Source organism: Schistocerca gregaria, chromosome 5 (genome assembly GCF_023897955.1).
Source record: "Schistocerca gregaria isolate iqSchGreg1 chromosome 5, iqSchGreg1.2, whole genome shotgun sequence".
NCBI classification, from domain to species: Eukaryota; Metazoa; Arthropoda; class Insecta; order Orthoptera; family Acrididae; genus Schistocerca; species Schistocerca gregaria.
Genome location: NC_064924.1, coordinates 82,234,953 through 82,256,667, shown reverse-complemented (window position 1 = coordinate 82,256,667; position 21,715 = coordinate 82,234,953). Strand labels below are relative to the sequence as shown.

Genomic DNA, 21,715 nt, shown 5'->3' with positions numbered 1-21,715 from the left:
CTTATTATAACTTTACTTTTCGTTGCCTTGCTTTGAGCCCAGCAGACTCATTGATAATCTCACTGAAGTAAAATATAGCAGCTGTGTCATATTCCATGGCCAAGATAGCAAAATTTGACGGTCTTCTTCACCAGCACTCGAGTACAAGTAATTTCTCATTATCTTTAATTTGCTGAAATTGCATTGAAATTGTCATAAATATCCTCGAAGTAATTTCTGTGTCTGGATAAGTGTCTCGTAAACCAGACATCGAAAATAAAAGCTTCAGCATATGCAAATGGGAATCTGTGTTGGTGCTCTTCATCAGGTCTTCCTACTGGAATTTGAAAGCAGATGTTTCGTTAACTTGCCGTGCCGTATCGATACTTCTGTTATATTTGGCACCAAAATCTGCAGCATATTTTTTAAAATAAGTTACAGTGCTTTCACTGAACGCTTTCTTGGCAGGAAATTAAACTGAGATGAAATGATGTGTTGTATTTTAGATAAGTTTCTGGTTCACTCTTTAATCTATCAAATATTTTGAGGCAGTCTAGCTTAAACACTTTCAGTTTAGTCTTCATTTGTCTGAAATCGGTAAAAATAGGCAGCCTATCTTTAAACAGGTGCAACATCCGATGGCCAGACTTCGAGATCCTACAGTTCCGTACCGAAGTACCAGTAAAAACTCTATTGCTAAAGTGAGCTAGCTGTGTAGGGACACGCAACAGAAGTGATACATGTTCGATCCTGCGTTCCAACCCCGTCCCTCCACTCTTACCGCCATTATCAACGAGAAATGTTGCAAAATGCAAGCGGGCAGATCTGTCGGTAGTGTTCCGTATTCTGCACCTGTGTGGTTGACACTCCAGTATTCTTAAGTGATTTTAGAATGACTGGGGAAAATTGTTTGCTGAAAACGCCCTTTAATTTATGAAATATGGAAGAGAAGCTAGAAATTAAGCTTTTAGGGAAACATCTACCAACTAAAATATTACACACGCAACAAAAAAAATCAAAATTGAGGTCACTTCGGCATATACTTTATTATTAGCTTCAGTATTTCTTGGATTAAGCCTATATTTACAAGTGTGTATTTGCTATCTTTCTAGTGTCTTTAAGCAGTATAATAGAAATGAAGGAGATGTAACAAAGAATTCGCAGCAATTCTGTCATAAAGTTTACTGACTTTTTCTGGGCCCCATCAGCGAAACTTATCACCTGTCCCCCAACGCTCTATCATGGTAGCATTACGACAGACACATTACCAAACGCACTTCTGATCTCTAAATTAAATTATAAAGTGCGAATAACCAGACATAAGAAACAATTAAACGCAACGTATTACGTCCCCTCGCAAAAGAAATATGCTCCAAGGATACAAAAAAATTATTTACCCTCCAAAACACACCATCATCAATAACAAAGAATACAACAGCGCCATTGTGCAGTATAGTTAACTGTGTAAAAGCAAGTAGAATTACATGTTGGCCGAAAAGAACATTTGATTTATTTGGACCCCTCATAACTAACTGAATCGTCAGAAAAACTACAGTAATTCGTATCATGGGAGGGGAACGGGGGGGGGGGGGGGGGGCTAACTGCAAGTGTACTACTCCTACTAAAAAAAATACTTAATCTTGACAGGAGTCTTCCAGAGCAAGCCTGTTGCTCTGTTTACAGTGTAGCAGGAGAAATGAAATGCTGGCTTACTATTACTGTATTATTTCCGTTTAACTCTGACATCGCTCTACATGAACCAATTAATCCTGGAGGACTGCCTATTGTTATACATCGGTAGTAACGCAAGCTGCCATATCCCATTAACTATGACGCTTGTTCTGCAGTGGTGAAAAGGGGGGAAGCAAATAAACTGATGTAAGTTTCGTCTCACTCTTGGCCACTAAGTGTGCGATTTCGATCGACTGGAAAACTTTACAATCTTTATCGAGCCCCTAATATTAAACTGTGCAACTGTTAGGTCCCTGTACTATTGATCGACTGCATGGTGTGGAGTGCACGTCACATAAACATCCACTATGCGTAAAATTCTTATTAGAGGTGGTTCTGAGTAGGTTCCTGACACGATCTCTTCATCTTTGACGTAATAAACTAGAGAACGTGGGAATACCTGGTGACAGGGGACATTTTAAAAGGAATTCTGATTAAACTGGCGGTGTATTAAAATGATCAGTAATCCACATGAAACACATAAAGTAACACGAAACTAATATCGAAGTCGTACAGCCCCTTACTTGCATGATAGCCAAGCTTAAACAGAATTACAGCAGAACAACCAGCGTGATAAATTTCAGAGACAAGGCCATGAAAGCTGGGAATCCAGGCAAAGGGAAGGATAATGCTTCGTTAAGGTTGGGATAGAAAAAAGGAGCATAGTAACAAAAGGAATAAGTCCCACCTCCGCCACTACTGAACCACACTGGAGCAAGGGGCTGTGCTACAGAGAGACTTAAACTGATGTCAAAGCCTTCCCACCAAAATGAATAAATTCCACAATTATCATGGTATTTCAAAATGGGTTCATTCTGCGTTGACTCATTTATCCCACTGATTATGAAAGCCTGCGCACCCGATATTTTTATTTGGTGCCGACGTGGTGGTCGACCCGTGTAATGGTCTCTATGCCAGTAACAGAGCAACAATTTCAAATCTCATGGTCTAAATCACCTAAACTACTTCAAGACAATGAATTAATCGCTGAAGCTGATCAGAGACAAGCTGATCACTTTGATAGTACAGTTAAAAACTTTACATTGCTTCTGCAAGAGGCCTGTCACACAAAATCATCGGTCCACTTATTCTCAGAAATCAGTTTATATTACCATCATCCTGGCTATGAACTGAAGAACGCGCTGCTTTTAAACAAAAGCGAGGTGATTCTCAAGTAAAGAAGCACCACAAAAGTTCCCTTGACTCTTTCCTGTGAGACAGTCTCCACTTGCTCCAAATTAACGATGTAAGAGTAGACCAGATGTGGTTTGAATCAAATGAATAGTATCGTCAGCAATCGAGAGATTTATAGCACATAAATTAACAAACGACGGAGTTAATCCCCCGTGGTACACAAAACAGGTCAGAAAACTGTTCCAGAAATAACGAAAAAAGCATGCCAAACTTAAACGAACGAAAAATGTCCAAGACTTGCAATTTTTTGCAGAAGCTCGATATTTAGCGCGAACTGCAGTTCGAGATGCTTAGTATAGTTTACACAACGAAACTTTGTCTCGAAACCTGTCTGAAAACACCAAAAAGACTCTGGGCGTGTGTGAAGTATGCTAGCAGCAAGACACAACCAATGCCTTCTCTGCGCGATAGCAAAAGAAATGCTGTCGATAACAGTGCTGCTAAAGCAGAGTAATTAAACGAACATATATTGTGTTCGATCATTATGATGTTACTTAAAAACCGTCTTGATTACAAATTTTTTATTCATATGACCGGTTTCGGTTCATTCAGAACCATCTTCAGATCTGATATTTCAGTTACAGGAGTAACCCGTCCAAATCCAGCAATTTTCACAAGCTACGATGTGACGTAGCATGTGAAAATTGCTGGATTTGGACGGGTTACTCCTGTAACTGAAATATCAGATCTGAAGATGGTTCTGAATGAACCGAAACCGGTCATATGAATAAACGTAGCATGTGAAAATTGCTGGATTTGGACGGGTTACTCCTGTAACTGAAATATCAGATCTGAAGATGGTTCTGAATGAACCGAAACCGGTCATATGAATAAAAAATTTGCAATCAAGACGGTTTTTAAGTAACATTATAAAATCACTGATTGCTGTTATCCCATAAGGCATTATGTCTGTTTTTGCGAACATTATGAATTACCTGGATGAAAGCGGTCTATTGACACACAGGCAACACAGATTTAGAAAGCTTCGTTCTTATGAAACGCAACCAGCTCTTCAAAAAAAAAAATGGTCCAAATGGCTCTGAGCACTATGGGACTTAACATCTTAGGTCATCAGTCCCCTAGAACTTAGAACTAGTTAAACCTAACTAACCTAAGGACATCACACACATCCATGCCCGAGGCAGGATTCGAACCTGCGACCGTAGCAGTCGCGCGGTTCCGGACTGCGCGCCTAGAACCGCGAGACCACCGCGGCCGGCAACCAACCAGCTCTTCACTCACATGAAGTACTTAGTCCTGTCGATACAGGATTTTGAATTACTTCCGTATTTTTAGGTTTACGGAAGGCTTTTGACCCCGTACCTCACAAGCCCATGGTTCGGGGAGTCGGAAGAATGGGAAACATTCTGATTGCAAGAGAATTAACTTTGTCAACAATACGAATAGGCCAGTGAATAGTAGTGGCTGTGAAATCTTCACGTAAGGGAGTGGGGTTGGACTTCACTGACTGTATTTCGGAGAGACACAAATGGGAACGCTTTGATTCAAAAATAAGCCTTTTGGTATGCCTCGCTGGAGAACATGACACGACAGCCACGTATCATTGAGAGATATTTCGTTAATTTTTCTGCTTGTTTCTTGGCTATTTTTGAGGAGGGTCGAAGGCTTGCTAACTCAGGTAGAAGATATTGAAAGAAACACTCAGACAAATAAAGATATGTTGAGATGCTGAATTGTAGGTGAAACTGATTTAGAGTCCAGTTTGCTGCATTAGCTATTCTGTTGCAATCGCTCATAGACCGGTACTGTCGGTTTCGCAGTGTGCCTTTACAGCCTCAGATGTGTTTCTGTGTAAAGAATTTTTATACAAAACTTAATAGAACTATACTACTGACTTACTAAGTTCAGAATTCTTAATACTAAAAAGCTGAAATCATGGCACGCAAATTAATAACATAACACATCAGCCGCTATCATAAAATTACTTACAACGCCTGATGTCCCATGTTATCTAATTGGCTTAATGCGTATTGTCCATCAGTGCTCCTAAGTGCACCAAGGTGAAGAAGGTCCAACAGTAAGTAGACCCAAATGAAAGAATAAGTAAAACAATAATGTCGAACTCACGCGTAGTGACGTGAAACCATGTAGACTGTTGAACATCTGAATTTTGAGATGACGGCGGAGAATACACCTGTGTCTACCACCGACTTTTTGACCGCACATGTGTATATCATCGGAGTTGGTAGATGTGTTCCTAAAATGGAAGCCTATTGAAGCGATATTTCTCGCCGTACTAAATAACACGAAGGAAAGAAGACCTAAGGACGGCTTTTAGCAGAAAGTGATGCCATACATGTGTGTGTAGAGTAGTAAGGCCGTCAAAATTGGCTTCCTGCGTTAAAGGACTACTTACGCTCCGTGGCGAACGTGCGGAGACCAGGCAACAGCGGAACACTAAAACGGCAAGCCGTGCTCCTGCAACGAGTGTGAGGTTCCAAGAGACCAGTGCGCTTGCTACTCGCTTACAGAACAGATAGAAAACGTCGACATTTGTGCTGCCGTAGATAATGGTATAAATATAAAAGGGTATTCTAATACTGATGACCCTAAATACTATGACCATCTGCTTAGTAGCTTGTTTTTCCATCTTTGAACGAAATACATCGCTAATTCTGCGTATCAGGGATCAAACAGTTTGTTGACAGGTTTCTAAGGGTATGTGGCATTAGATGTCTACGCACAGGTCATGTAATTCGCGTAAATCACGGGCCGCTGATTTTTGTACGCTTTGATGGCGCCTGACAGCGACCCAGATGGGTTCCGAAGGATTTCATCAGGCTAGTTTGGTCGCCGAAACACGAGTTCACTGTAAAGCTCCTAAGAACACTGTAGCACGATTCTGGTTCCTAGACACGGACAATTTATACTGCTGAAAGATGACATCGCCGTCGGTGAAGACGCCAACCATGAAGGAACGCAGATGGTTCGAAGCTGTCTTCGATTACTACCACAAGTCCCATGTAAGCTCAGGTGAATGTCTCCCGTAGCATAATGCTGCTCCCACCATCCTGCACCCGTGGCGCGCTGCATGTTTCAAGCCGCCGTTCACCTCGATGACGGTGTTTATGGAGACGACCATCGACCTAGTGTAGCAAATATTTAATTCACCCAAACAGCTGACATCTTTGAATTAATTGACGGTCGAATCCCTAGGGTCCCATGCCCAGTGCAATCGTAACTGACGGTGCCATTGGGTCAACACGTGAACACGTGGGAGTGATCTGCTGCGTAGCTCCATTTTCAACAATGTACGATTAACGATGTGTTCGGAAACACTTTTGTGCCCACCAGCTGCGAGCTCTTTCGGCAGACATGCCACGGATAACCACGTATCCTACTTTACAGAGCAGACGAGCCTCCAACTATTCAGCGCCTAGTGGTAGGTCCACTGTCCCTCTACCTCTTTCCGTAGATGCTCACCACAGTAGAACGTGAACATTCATCTAGCTTCGCCGTTTTCGAGATACTCGTTCACAGGCTCTGCGTAATAATAACGTACCTTTTGTCAAAGTCGGTTATCTCAGTGGATTTCCCCATCTGCAGCCCATATCTTCGCTAGGGAGATCCCCGTCCTCGACTGCTCCGCTCAACATGCTTTTGTTACCTCTTCACGTGCCCGTAGCGCCACCAGGTGGCATCCAACGTCGCGGCGGGCAGTGGTTACCATATTCTGGCTTGTCAGTGTACATAAGATACGATCTATGGGAACAAGGTTGTGACGTAAACTAGTAGTCCTAAGAGAAAGATAAAAGAGTGGAGGACAGGGGGAGAAAAAGGGGGGACGAGGAAGGGGTGATGATTTGTAAGGGAACTGGAGAGGAAAAAAGTAAAAAGAGGGGGAAGGGAAATAACGAGGACAGGGGAGGGTGGTACTGGAAAGATGGGATGAGTGGATGAGCAGGCAGAATGTAACGGGTTATAAGAAACCTTGAGCAAAATTTTACAGAGACCCCATCATTGAAGCCGAAAGCCCCTAAGCAAGCCGGGCGTTGTGGCCGTGCGGTTCCAGGCGCTCCACTCCGGAAGCGCGAGACCGCTACGGTCTCAGGTTCGAATCCTACCTCGGAGATGGATGTGAGCGATGTCCATAGGTTAGTTAGGTTGAAGTAGTTCTAAGTTCTAGGGGACTGATGACCTCAGATGTTCCATAGTGCTCAGAGCCATTTGATCCACTTTGAACCCTAAGCAACGAAAATTCAGTAATGTTTCACGACTGTTTGATTGTTCAGTTCTTGTGTAGATGTCTGCTTAGTCGCTCTTACAATACGTACCTCTTCTAAAATATTCAACACTTCCTTTTCTTTCGATGAGCGAGATTTCCATTTGTGTCCTACTTTATAACTGATTGACCAGTACCCTGTGGGTGCGTTGTCATTGGAGCTCTGGAATTGTTCAAATTAAGATGTCCTTTGAACCGTGTCTCAAAACCCCTTTCTGTTTGCCCTATACACTTACTTTGACAGTCGTTACAATTCTTTGCATACACCCCGTACTAATATGGGGATTGGCATTACTTCGTTCTTGTGTCTACATCTAACTCCCTATCTCCAACGCTTTTTAATATGAAAAATGGCGGCATTTCGATTTCTTTTTCAAATTGCTGTCTGTTTGCTCTGAAATTTTGCCTTGATGCGGTAAACGGTGATACCTAACCGTTTGGCTTGTACAGGTGTTAACGTAATGAAAAAAAAAAAGACAAAACAGGGTGGACGGAGGAAGAATACGATCTCCCTTTTCATACCAGTATTTCTCTATAAATGTTCTGGACAAAGCTGACATTGTATCCATTTGCTATAGAAAATATGTTCTATGATATCATATTCCCGATCTAAGGCCGCTCGGTATAAGGGGACATTGTAAAGGCGAAGTAAAAAGAATCTAAAACTGGCTGTTTTATAATTTGGGGTGTGACTGAAAGACCGATGAATGACGTGGTCTGTGGACGAAGGTTTACGGTAAATATGGCAAGAAAAAATACTGTTTCTCAAAGTAGTCAAAAAATCAGAGTAGGAGTGTGTCATCAGAGCTACGTTCAACGGCAAATTGGATGTTAGAGTCTTGTGAACTAAGGTACGTAACAAAAGTGTCGTAAGCTATTTTAGGACCCTTATGTAGTAGTAAAACATCCGACAACTCTCTTACCGTAAGACGAATGCTGTTGTACATAATCATACTCGAATCTCGACATATGCGGCGCGGGATTGGCCGAGCGATCGGTGGCACTGCAGTCGTGGACTGTGCGGCTGACCCGGCGGAGGTTCGAGTCCTCCCTCGGGCACGGGTGTGTGTGTTTGTCCTTAGGATAATTTAGGTTCACTAGTGTGTAAGCTTAGGGACTGATGACCGTAGCAGTTAAGTCTCGTACTACTTCACCACATTTCAACATTTCATTTTTCAGTCTCGACATATAGATTTTGGCCAAACAATATGAAAGGAGGGGATGCCACCGCCAGCCCTCGTTTCTTCAAAGCAGAAGTAATTATGTTGGAGTACTAGAGGCAGAAGCCGTAATACTTCATTTACCTCTGATGTGGGACGGTTACAATGAGGGTGCAAGCTGTGAGAGACTATGCATACTATCTGGTCTGTTGGGATGTTGCTGTACATATTCTAGCTAAGGAGCTACCTCGAACTTCGCTGGTACCACCAGTTCAGTTAGGATAGAAACTAAATGGCCACTACTGCATTGTGTAAACGATGAGGGATGGACATTATGTTTTTTTAGGTGTCGTACAATTAACTTTTCCAAATCATATCCCACGCCATTCCTGGCATTAACGATCAGACCCGCGGGAAAATCTATTTTGTGTACCTTTTCTAACAGCCGTTAAACGTGGTTTCATGGGTATTAAAGACTTCCTTCGAAAGGAGTCTGGATAAGTGGTTGTGGTTTTCAGGCATTTTGTCAAATGTGTCACGTATTTAACAGTAGGGCCGTATCTACACCGCATCACATTGTTTGCATTGAAAAAGTCTTGTGTTGAACCATGTATTGGTCTTCTTTAATAATGACTACAGCCTTATCTTTATCCGACCTAACAATGATGGACTGATGGTCATCAAGTTTTTTATTGATATTACTAAGTACTGTTCTATCATTACTTAGTCCCTTATGTGACCTGCTGTGTTATTGGACTTGACCTTTGATGATTTTGTTGATACTAGTGACACCATGCCGTTGAGATGTAATGAGTAATATTACATCCAAGGCGGAAACATGTAATAATCTACTTGATACAAGGAAAGAGACTGGTTTTCTACTGTCAAACATAATATCCGTTGAATTACAAATACTTGGAGCAAACTGGAAAGAATCAATAGAGATGTATGGACTAAGAGATGAAACAGTGGCGGACTACAAATGGTGTAGCTTTTTGGAAGAAGTTAACTGTAAGCTTTCTCTTAACATCCGATGAAGCTTTGCACAGATGCGTTGGGCACTGTCTCTAGTATGACAGTCGATCGCGTCACGTCAGTTCTGAGAGCGCAGTGAGCATGTAAAGACGCCTAGAAAACAGTGTCTCCCCTCAAGTATGAGGGCCTGGTGAGAGCAGCCCAAATGACGTAACTGTCGTACATTCCAATCTTCATGGCATTCTGCAGGGCTAATGATGATGGTTCTGTTGTGTTTTCGATGAGAAGTGCTCGATCATCCACAATACAACCCTTAACTGGTTCTCCCTGACTTTCGTCTTTGCCCACTGTAGACCAGACAAGCGTAGAGTGTTGGCTGAAAGCACAGGTGGCTGCCTTCTATGACGAGGGTATTGGAAAGTCGGTACGACGTTACGACAGACGTCTTCAGTCGGAGAGGCGACTATGTAGAGAAGTAGCTGGAAGGTGCAGCTAACTGGTGCAAGTAAAACATTTTTAGTTTTCGCATTGTTTCCATTTAGAAACCGATCGGACCTCAATTCCCGAGTAGCCGTCGTATAAATTACTGACTTCATGGAGCAAACGAAAGGTCTTGATGTGACTGCTCGATCTACTAAATAAGGAGGCTCGAACATTCTCTATGTTTCTAATATACTTAGGGGACACACAGTGCACAAGACAAGTCTTATTAAATCAAATGTGCTTGGTAATTTTAAGCATAGTTTTCTCAAACTTTAAAATTGATAAAACGCTCTCTTCGCCATACAAGGCAAGTTATTGGAAATAACCCTATAAATGGGCATTCACAGCTTAAGTAATTATACATACTGAAAGGAACACTGAAACAAAATATGTTGAGGTTTTGAACTGCTGGTAAAACTGACTGCCGCATTAGCTGTGCTATTGTAGTTGCCCAGAGACTAGTACAACTTGTTTCATACCATGCAGGAAGGAGGCTGCACATTGTTGTGTTAGAAACGAATTGGCCCAGGTGGTTGCCCTGTGGTCCGACTTGCCCACAGGGGATCTGTGAGAAAAGATCTAGGGAAGGGGCGTGGGTCCCAAAGACACTACAGTTTGAGGAAGTCGGGTGCAGTAAGCCCCTGCTCCGTGCTTTCCTGGCAAATGCGGTTTTTTCATTAGAATGCAGTCCGCTAGTGTATCACGGAGTGTGACAAATTCACCTCTCTGTAAATCTAAGAACGACTCGCCGCAGCTCTGATCGGCCACCGTGAGGAAATTCGTAGCATTACACTCCACGTTTTGTTATCCAATCAAATACGTCTTAGCTGCCAACGGGCTGGGTGTGAAGGTATCGACCAATGAGTGGAACAAGGCTGACGGCTGATATCAAGCTCCTGCATGAGATAATGTGTTCTGCAAGCCAAGACTGGGAAATTTCTGCAAGGTTCCCCTGTATTCGCGAAACCAAAGCGAAATTCTCGTTGGTCACCTTATAAATGTCTGGCAGTCCTCCTCTCCACGTACAATTTCTCAGAAAAATTTGGAGTTAGGTTTATAGGAGAAATTTTGGATACTTTTTGTCCTGCTATAAAGGGAGAGCGGTCCAGGCGCCGAGTGGGATATATGCTTGCTGACGCCGACTTGGGCGGTCTTTATACGATGGTGATCAACGTGGTCTGGCGTACGTTTCCTGCATTAGAGCCATCCACTTCCTGAGTAGCTCACAATTTGCGGGATTCGCTACGCAACTTGTGTTTCCTGAGTAATTGTACAAAGTGGTAACAAAAAGTCATTCGATAGTGTTATCCAAATGTACATACGGCGGTAGTATCGAGTGCAGAAGGTATAAAGACAGTGCATTGGCGGAGCTGTCAATTTCACTCGGATGATTCAAGTGAAAAGATTCCCGGCGTGATTATGACCGCATGACGGAAATTAACGGACTTTGAAAGTTGGAGCCAGCTGCTTAGAACATTCCATTTCGGAAATCGTTAGGGAATACTGTACAGTATGCTGAGATCCACAGTGTCGAGAGTATGTAGCGAATACCCCGTTACAGGCATTATTTCTCAACACAGACAACACAGTGACCGACGGCCTTCGCTTAACGACCGAGAGCAGCAGCGCGTGCGTAGGGTTGTCAGTGCTAACAGACAAGCAACACTGTGTGAACTAACAGCATGAGAATCAATGTGGGACGTACGACGAACGTATCTGTGAGGACAGTATGACGAAATTTGGCGTTAATCGGCTGTGGCAGCAGACGACCGACGCGAGTGCCTTTACTAACAGCACGACATCGCCTGCAGCGCCTCTCCTGGGCTCGTGACCGTATCGGTTCGATCCTAAACGACTGGGAAACCGTAGCCTTATCAGATGAGTTCCGATTTCAGTTGGTAAGAGGTGATGGTAGGGTTCGACTGTGGCGCAGACGCCGTGAAACCATGGACCCTAGTTGTCAACGAGGCACTGTGCAAGCTGGTGGTGGCTCCATCAAGATGTCGGCTGTGTTTGCTCGGTGACCATTTACGGCGGTTCGTGAACTTCATGTTCCCAAACAACGGTGGAATTTTTGCAGAGGACGATTTGCCATGTCAGCGGGTCAAAACTGTTGGCGCTTGGTTCGAAGAACATTCTGGACAATTCGAGGGAATATTTGCTATTAAAAACAGTCTTGATCACGATTTATCTATTAAGGTGACCAGTTTCGACCACTACTGTGGTCGGAGAATCACTACTGTAGTGATTCTCCAGCAGAAAGAGGTTCCTAATCAATGGTCTGAAGATGACCACAGTAGTGGTCGAAACCGGTCACCTTAATAAATAAATCGTGATCAAGACTGTTTTTAATAGTAAATATTTGTAACACATTGATCACTGTCACTCCCATAATGTATTCAAAAGAAATTCGAGGGAATGATTTGGCTACCCAGATCATCCGACATGATTCCCATCGAACATTTACGGGACGTGATCGAGAGTTCATTTCATTCACAAAGTCCTTCACCGGCACACTGCCGTCGTTGAGCACGGCCATAGAGGCAGCAGAGGACTTCCAATGACTTGTCCAGTCCAAGCCAAGTCGAGTTACTGTACTACGCCGGACAAAGGGAGGTCCGACACAATATTAGAAGGCATGCCATAACTTTTATCAACTCAGTGTACTGTTTCAAGGGTTTTGGACTCGTTTATTTCTCATTTGCGAGTTGCTCATATCAGGAAAGGTTGGTTCAAATGGCTCTGAGCACTATGCGACTTAACATCTGAGGTCATCAGTCGCCTAGAACTTAGAACTAATTAAACCTAACTAACCTAAGGACACCACACACATCCATGCCCGAGGCAGGATTCGAACCTGCGACCGTAGCAGTCGCGCGGTTCCTGACTGCGCGCCTAGAACCGCTAGACCACCGCGGCCGGCTATCAGGAAAGCTTCTAGCAATTCGCAAGCATTCTTCCACGTATATGAGGTATCTTTCCCCAGTGTTTGCGGGAGTTCTCGATTAAGATGAGCTTATAGAAGGTTTTGTGTTCCAATATTATAGGTCAATTTATGCTGCTTGTGGTTTGAAGCAATTTCTCAGACAGTTTTACTAGACTTTGTGCTCATTTCGATGGAAACTTATTCTTTGTTATTTCGAGGTGGTGTGTGTCGAGATCTTAGAGTAAATAAATAGCTTATTAAACTCAGACTTGTTTTGAGTCTCAGAACCAAACTATTGCCCTACAACTGATCCTGGTGAGGTGACCCTCTAAATTTAAATATAAGCAGATTAGATTCATTTGTAATTTGTTTATATCATTGTTATTGTGTTCTGTAGCAGTATAGTGGCCAAACCTCATAATTCAGTTTATAGATAGATATTGTGAAACGTTGTTTAACTGATGCATAACAAGCATTACATTCTCTCGCCTAACATGCCACTCGTAAAGTCAGGTAGAATACCACATGCACCAGACAGAAACATGCGTCACATACAGTTCACACTACACAATTAACACAAGAAAACCTCTGTTTCTCCAAGATTTGAACTACACAATCCAAACATTTATACTTGCAAAAATTATCCTTGGATAAAGAGGGGATGAGAAGAAGACATTGTTGTACAGTTTGTACTCTCTCCCATGCGGGCTACAAAACACAAGAAAACCATCTATGCAGTACATGACCGAGTTTTCCAGACAACATATGCAACAAAAATGAAAATGGGCTTTGAGAGCCATCTTTGAACCTTAGAAAAACGACACAATTAAATTAGTGATAATTAAAAAAGTAATGTACAGCCATCAGTAAACTATAATCAGACATTCATTTTAAAGTTCAGAAAGATTCATTTCACTGCCCAGCACAGGTTGGAAACCTCAGGTCTCAATGACGAAAGTTTCCATTACAAACTTGAAAACGCTACGAGCGGGGGATCAAACCGAATACTTTCACGTTTGAATTGCACGATTTGCAGAACGTTTACGTACTCGAATGTGATATTTCTCCTCTTAGATTGGATTCGTGTTCTGACAGATATTTCTCCCTTTAGATTTGATTCGCGTTGGGGCAGTAGGAAATTCATGCGGCATCAGAAACAGTCACTGTCTCGACATATTGAAAACCATCCTACATAGATTAGATACAGAAGCTGCAATGGAATTTTGCAAAAGACGGAGACAGGAGGAGGTGGACGAGAGTGAGTATGAGAGATAGGAGAAAAAATTAAAGACAGTGCGAGAGGAAGAACACAACGGGGGAACACCTCAAAGACCACATTAGTGGTCGGAAATGAACATCTCAGGCGATATCAGGTGTTGAATGTGCCACGCCCGCGAGTTGCGAGTTTGTAAGTCACTAGTGTTACATAAGCTTACCGCACAATAGAGCTGTATTACGCACCCCATCAAAAGAGCTCACCGGTCGCTTTGGATCACGAAGATGGTCTGGAACCGGTGCCAGGCGGTCATCTCAACCTGCACCGCTGGCTTAAGGTCCGGCAGTGAAGTAGTGTGTATGTGCCAGTCGGTGGTATCGAATCAGTGAGATCAGATGCGTTACGTGGAGACGTCAAAAAATGGCAGAAAGGACCTGTTGTGTTTGGACGTGCCTATGACTACATCTTGAATGGAGTTGCCCAGTTGTTGGTGTGTCAATGCAGACTGTCGAAATGTCCGGAGAAAATGGGGTATCACACACAGCCATGTAACAAGGTGTAATGACGGTGTCACCAAGGACGAAAGACGAGTGTTACGCCGTATCAGTGACAATCGATTTCAAACCCAACAGGAATTGTTGTTGCCAGTGAATACAGGACTATCCCAACCGCCGCGAGGGGTAGCCGCGCTGTCTTGAGCGGCTTACCACGGTTCGCGCGGCTCTCCCCATCGAAAGTTCGAGTCCTCCCTCAGGCACGGATGTGAGTGTTGTCCTTAGCGTAAGTTATTTTAAGTTAGATTAAGTAGTGTGTAAGAATAGGGATCGATGACCAGAACAGTTTCGCCCCATATGAGCTTACCACAATGTATAATGTACTATCTCAACCAGTCTCCTTGGCCGGCGGGAGTGGCCGAGCGGTTCTAGGCCCCACAGTCTGGAACCGCGCAACAACTACGGTCGCAGGTTGGAATCCTGCCTCGGGCATGTATATTTGTGATGTCCTTAGGGTAGTTAGGTTTAAGTAGTTCCAAGTTCTATGGGACTGATGACCTCAGAAGTTAGTGTTCAGAGCCATTTGATTTGAACCAGTCTCCGAATGAACACTGAGAAGGGAACTGCATGTGGTGCAGGTTACCACGAGAAACTCTATTACTCACAACTTAACATAAAGTTACAGATCTTCAATGGGCCAAACAACACAGCTAACTACAGGCACATACGAGGTTTGTCCGGAAAATACGTATAAAAGTTGAATAATAACTTTATTTTACAATTATTCAGGTATTACAATATGGACTCCTTGAAAGTACTCGCCCTGAGACGCGATACACATCTGCCAACGCCGTTGCCACTGTTGATAACATTGCTGAAAGTCTTCAATGGTGATGTTGTTCAGTTGCTGTTTCGTTTCCGCCTTGATGGCTTCCACATCTCCGAAGTGCTGCCCCCGAAGCACCATTTTGCATTTCGGGAACATGAAGAAGTCACACGGGGCTAAATCGGGTGTATAAGGAGGGCGGTCTTTCACGGTGGTTGAGCTTCGGACCAAAAAATTGCGTACAACGAGCGACGTGTGAGCGGGCGCATTGTCGTGATGAAGGATCCAACTGCCCCCTTTTGCCAACTCCGGTCGAACTTCAACGTAAAAATTTCCGTTCACTCTCTGGCCGCGAGGGACAAATTCCTTGGGAACAATGCCCCTAGAATCAAAGAAAACAATCAACATTGCCTTCACATTGGACCTTGATTTTCGTCACTCGGTTCTCCTGCTAGTTTCCATTCCTTGCTTTGAGATTTGAGTTCCACATCGAATTCGTAAAACCAGGACTCGTCTCCAGTGATGACTCGGTTGAGAAAGTCCCCTCGTTCCTCTACTTCCAACCAACCCTCACAGCACTCAACCCTCTTTGCTTTCTGTTCTGGCGTAAAGAGCTTCGGTACGATTTTCGCATACAATTTCTTCATTTCAAGTTTTTGTGTAAGGATTTCGTGAACGATTGTTCTGGGGATTGACAGCTCGTCAGCAATCATTCTGACTGTCAGTCTACGGTCTTTAAGAACACAAGCCCGAATTCGTTCAACAAAATGGTTCAAATGGCTCTGAGCACTATGGGACTTTACATCTGTGGTCATCAGTCCCCTAGAACTTAGAACTACTTAAACCTAACTAACCTAAGGACATCACACACATCCATGTCCGAGGCAGGATTCGAACCTGCGACCGTAGCCGTCGCGCGGTTCCGGACTGAGCGCCTAGATCCGCTAGACCACCGCGGCCGGCTTCGTTCAACATTTGCATCGGAACTCGATGTCGACGGGCGTCCTGGGCGAGGGTCATCGTTAACTTCTTCTCGGCCATCCCGAAACCTTTTTAACCACTTGTTCACAGTTGGTTCTTTCAGAGAACTGTCTCCGTAAACCTGTTTCAAACACTCAAAAATCTCACGCCTATTCTTGCCTAGCTTTGCAAGAATCTTTATGTTGACGCGCTGTTCCTCAATCAGAGAGAGCTCCATGCCGACGGCAGGTGAAAAAGGGTAACTGTCAACAAGCTGCCGCACATTCCCACCTTCACGCAGAGTGCTCTGACTCGAACTGAGCGTTCATGGGATTGATTACAGCAGTAGTCCCACATGGCGGTGACTGCAACTTGAAACGTAAACACATTATTCAACTTTTATACGTATTTTCCTGACAAACCTCGTAGAAATGCCTGGCGAGACGCCGCCATTTCGCCCCTTCTTCAAATGCAGTGAGCCAATGATCCAACACGGCGTTTAAATCGCAGTGTGTGCAAGGCGCATCTGAGACTAGAGGTGATCCTATGGCGTTTTGGGAGCGATTTTTATACCATTACCGGGGCTCACCCATTCATGTTACCATGAACATGAACCAGGATGTATATTTCAAGATTATCACTGACCAGAGATTGCCCTTTTTTTCTACATCTTCATGATGAGTGTGCTGTGGACACTCGCGTCTTCCATGATGACTGCGGCCGTGTTAATAGGGCGGCATGCGCCCATTCCTGCTTTGAGAACACCTGTCACACCTTGACTGGTCAGCTAAATCACTCGATCCTAATCCCACCGATAGGGCTAGGGACTATTTGGAACACTAAGTGATAACAGCGACCAACGTCTCTGCGATTTGGTGACTTACGATCATACAATGAGCATGACACAGAAACACACAGAAAAGCACGAAGAACTGATGGTGAAAAAAATAAACTAACAAAACACTTGGATAAATTAATAGTGCTTGGATCCGGCATGCCAGAAGAAACTAATGTGGATTCTCTTCCTCGCCGCATTTAGACGTTTATCAAGGCGAGAGGTGGTGTCGCCCACGTGTCTCACGTCTCCTGGGAAAGCGGCCAGTTTTCTCTCCCATCTTCCCCAATCCAAACTTGCGCTGATGACTCCGTCGCTAGACGGATATTAAACCTTAAACCTAAAACACAGCACTGTGGAACAGCTCAGCTTTATAGCTATGGTTTTTAATATTGGAGTATTGCAGAACGGTCAGACCGATAATAATCTGGCATCTCCACACACTTAAGATTGGTTAGCTATGCATACAGCTCCATTACGCTATGCTTTGATTACCTAGCTGAAATTAGACACCTGTACTTTACGACGAATGAAGGAAGAAATAGGACAACACAGCAGCTTCTCTTTTAAGAAAATGTGAATCTGTAATTGCTGCTTAAGCAAACGTTTAGCTGATTTTTTATTTCTAACAACGTGTGAAGAAACCGACATTGGTGACGATCTTACAACTGTACTAAATTTATGAAATTTATTCGAACTGCAGAGTCTTTCTGACGTTAGCTGCATAAGGTATGAAGATATTTCCTATTGGTGAAACATGAAAGGGATTCGAACGAGGATTTCCTGTTTATCGCAGTCGCCTTAAGCACTTCCGCTATGCCAGTATACTTTTAGGACCGAACTAAACTTCCACATGTCTCACTGTCTACGACCCCATAGCCCGCACGCGAGTTTACTTGGATTCCCGCCATGTGATTTCATGGAGACAAACATATTAAATGTTAGAATTACGACCACCATTTTGCCTGTAGACGCTTATAATACGTATTTCCACGTGTCATCGATAGGTCATATTTTCATACCTAACACACCTAAAGTCAGCAAAGATTCCACAATTGCGAATACAACTCATAAATTTAGCTAATTTTCAAATAATACCTCATTTGTGACTCTTACGCATCTTTCCGGAACAAATTTTCACACTGCAGCGGACTTGTACTCAAACGATGTAAAGGTTGGTAAAAAAAAAAAAAAAAAAAAAAAAAAAAAAAAAAAAAAAAAAAAAAAAAAAAAAAAACCATTCCATGTTATGAGAAGTGGTAGCACGGACCAAAATAAAACAAAAATTTCCAGTAAACATGGGCCCTAGAATGGGTACCTTAGGAACTATGAGCACCTGCTCATCTTCGCTGTGGTGTAAACACATTTCTTCTGAGCAAGAGTTCATAGCTCTTAAGGTATTATTTACTAAACTTTTTTCTCGTTTTGGTCCATACTACAACCTGTCAAAGTATGGATTACTTTTTTAACACCTCATGTGTGAAAGCAGTCTGCAGAAATTTTGCGTAAATGTTTCTCTGAGAGTCGTACACCTCGTTACTGACATGATCACAAGAATCTTGAGCCGTTTCTAGTGTGTACTACCACAACTAATAGCTCTATTACGCTTGTCTATTTTACTGCGATCTAGGCCATGCTCAACGAATGAGATTTTCGTCAAGAAATTATGTTTTCATCTACTTAATGATGATTATTCCTCCATAAATGTCTACCTTATCTAGAAACACTTGTAGGGAAAGTAGAAATAGGATTTCAAATTGATTAGCATGGCGAATTTTCATAGCCAAATGACGAGTGGGAAATGGACAAATGGAGTATCACATTGACCAGCACGAAGTATAGAGAAAAAAAAAAATTCGAGTAATCATGATACTTAAGGAAAACATAGTGATCTGAGGGAAAAATGAGGTATTTCACGAACAGTTGCTTCTGTGCATATAAAGTGTCAAAAAACATCCAATCAGAGTACAAATTGAAACTAATCTGGTTTCTCTTGAACTGTATAGGCTACTCTCAGTAATTATGGAGTAGTAATCAGTATCCAAATATATTATATTTCATCTGTACTGAAAAAAATTGAAAATGAGAAGAAATTTTGGAAAAAAGACAAATGTTAAATGATTTGTGTGTTACATTTTCTTTCCATGTAGGACGTATGTTATCAATTTCTGGATATAAAGTGCCCACTTTCATCCATTGCTGAATGTGTAGATGTATATCTATCAAAGTTGTTAAGAAACAAGGTTTTTTTTTTTTTTTTTTAAAGTTTAGGTACCTGTGGGTAGTTGTATAGCTCTGGCTCGTACTTGAGTTAATGTCAATAACGTGATGAAAAAATTTAAATTTGAATGTCAACTCGTCAGAAATTTCAGAGAACACAAATCTGTCTTAGCAAATTGTTCTGATTGACATGGTTTGTGCCTCCTTCAGAAAGAAGCTAAAGAATGATCCTACTGTTGAATTAATTTATCAACCAGAACTAGCAGTGCTCTGTTGTGAGAACAGAAACTCACTGAAGAAGTATTTTGACAAAAGATGGTCCACTGAAGAGTGATGCTGCCAGAACTGCGAGGGAAGAGGCAAGTTCGACGACCAAAGACAACAAAGTTTGGAGACTGGAAGTTAATTCGTCGCTAAAAAGAAATAGCTGTTTTCAATTTTTACCCGCTATTGTCTTGTGCAAATCGATCAGTTCATAAGTCTTGAGTTACACATCCATAACACGGAGGTCTGGTTATAGTCAGTATCTACACATCTTTAGGCCCTACCTATCGCATATTTGTTCTCAGCATATTGTTATAACATAAAATGTCTAAAATAATATGAAAGGCAGCTTTCTTCCTAGTTTTCTTATGGAATCCGCCCTCCCCCATCCCATAATAAACTAATTGGCCTAAAGGAAAACTAATATTTTTGCATTATTAATTTTTTATTATCACAGATTACTAAGTGCCGATGTCTAAATGGTTATTAAACAATCTATGGTGCTTAAAAATTTCACACTTCCAATTTTAAACAATTAATTAGTAATTTGCTTGAACAAATGTCACCGCTGAGACTAATAACGAGTTATAAAACTGAAAAAATAACACAACCGTTCCGTTGATCTACAAATGCTATGTGAGAAATGTGGATAATTTTGTCGCTATAGTGCTCTTTACTTCATAACCGGAACCCAGTTTCAAACGATTTATAGATCTGACGAAAGGTACGTTTGTTTTATCTTGGAAGTTATTTTATTTCGCCTCGTGAGGACGAAGTTGATTCCGCAGAATAAGTCAACAGGTGTGAGGTTGGCAGCGAGCAGGAGTGTTATTGTTTACATGCTTCTGCAGACGACAAGTCGTCGCATGAGAATCAACATTTGTGAGTGAAGGAAAATTCAGAGTGGTGATATGCACCATTTGTAACAGAAAAGTATTTATGCAGCTAAAATAAAATCTTCGCCTTGATTTACAGCATCTAATATCAAATATTTCAGCTAATGCCGGAGTCGTGCAATACTATTTGGATATTCACCGGGCACTGGTATGGGAAACAAACAAAATTCAGTATACATATTTGTGAAATAACGGTAGTAACGTTTTTGAAGCATAGTTGCTAAAACTGCAGTATCAGAGAACTTGTTCAAAGCGTAATGCGTACTGCAGAAAAGGCAATTTAATTTTTTTGCGTAAGCATTGATCAGTGTTTGATAATAAGTTATTGTTATCGCGAAGTGCTTAAAGTATCGAGTACTTAGTTTGGTAGTAAGGCACAGCTTCGTTTATTCTTTTAGGATTGCTGTTTTTCCTGTAATTCCTGAGCTGCTACTCGCTATTATTAGGCTGATTAATTTTAAACAGCTATACTCTACAAATCGCATGGCAGAGGGTAAGTCTCTTTGTGCCAGGACTTCCATTCCACCCACATATGGATCACGTGAAGAAAGATTCTTTAAATGCATATGAGCGTGCTGTAGTTAGTGTAATCTTGTCTTCGCGATCACTATGGGAGCGACACGTACTGAACAAATATATTCCGGGGAGCATTACTTATAGCTGGTCCCAGAAACTTTTTAAGTACTAAGAAACTATTTACATAGGTTTTCACTGGGTAGTTTGCGTTTGTCTGTAAGCACATGCCAGTTCAATTGGTGTAAGACTTTTATTTCTTCAGACTTATAAAGGATTCTGATAGGAATAAATTAAAAACACAACAGAAATAAGTATTATCAGTGAAGCATTCCTGTTGGAGATGTCTAGTGATTGGCTAGTGTGTGTCTGCATTCATGGACCTGGGCTTTGGTTACAGTTTGGTCTGCAGCATAGGCCGAGATCTAGGTTTGTTTCGAAGGTGACAGTTTCTTTTGCACTATTAATTTGTCCAAGTGTTTTGTTAGTTTATTTTTTTCACCATCAGTTTTTACAGCAGTTCTGGTTTACTTTCTACGTATTGATAATTTATGTACAGTTTTTGTTCATACCGTATAGTGTATATTGCTTAATTAAAATTTTGACTTGAATAATATTTTAGTGGCGATATTTTCCTGTTATTAAATATCTGCTTAATGTTTTTCATCTCATGTTATTCATTTGCCATGGTTTTTAATCATTTTGTGATGTATGAATTCTCCATTTACATTTTTGCTGTTTTTCTAAATCTGGCAACAAAGAAGTTTTTTTCCACTAAGTAGGAAGGACATCATCTTTGA

At 42.1% G+C, this 21,715-nt stretch overlaps 1 protein-coding gene across 4 annotated transcripts in view; it reads left to right on the top strand.

The window, feature by feature from the left end:
- The window catches only part of LOC126272922 (UDP-glycosyltransferase UGT5-like), a 146,496-nt gene that overhangs the window by 16,367 nt on the left and 108,414 nt on the right, over positions 1 to 21,715 (top strand). The window contains exon 1 of one of the 4 annotated variants that reach the window (XM_049976212.1): positions 20,083 to 20,230. The exons of 1 other annotated variant lie outside the window; for it this stretch is intronic. The gene's annotated coding sequence lies outside the window, so the exon portion shown is untranslated. Of the gene's footprint in view, positions 1 to 20,082; positions 20,231 to 20,285; positions 20,389 to 20,763; positions 20,896 to 21,715 lie in introns of those variants that run through there. 2 more of the 4 variants (XM_049976213.1, XM_049976210.1) reach the window with 2 other exon arrangements.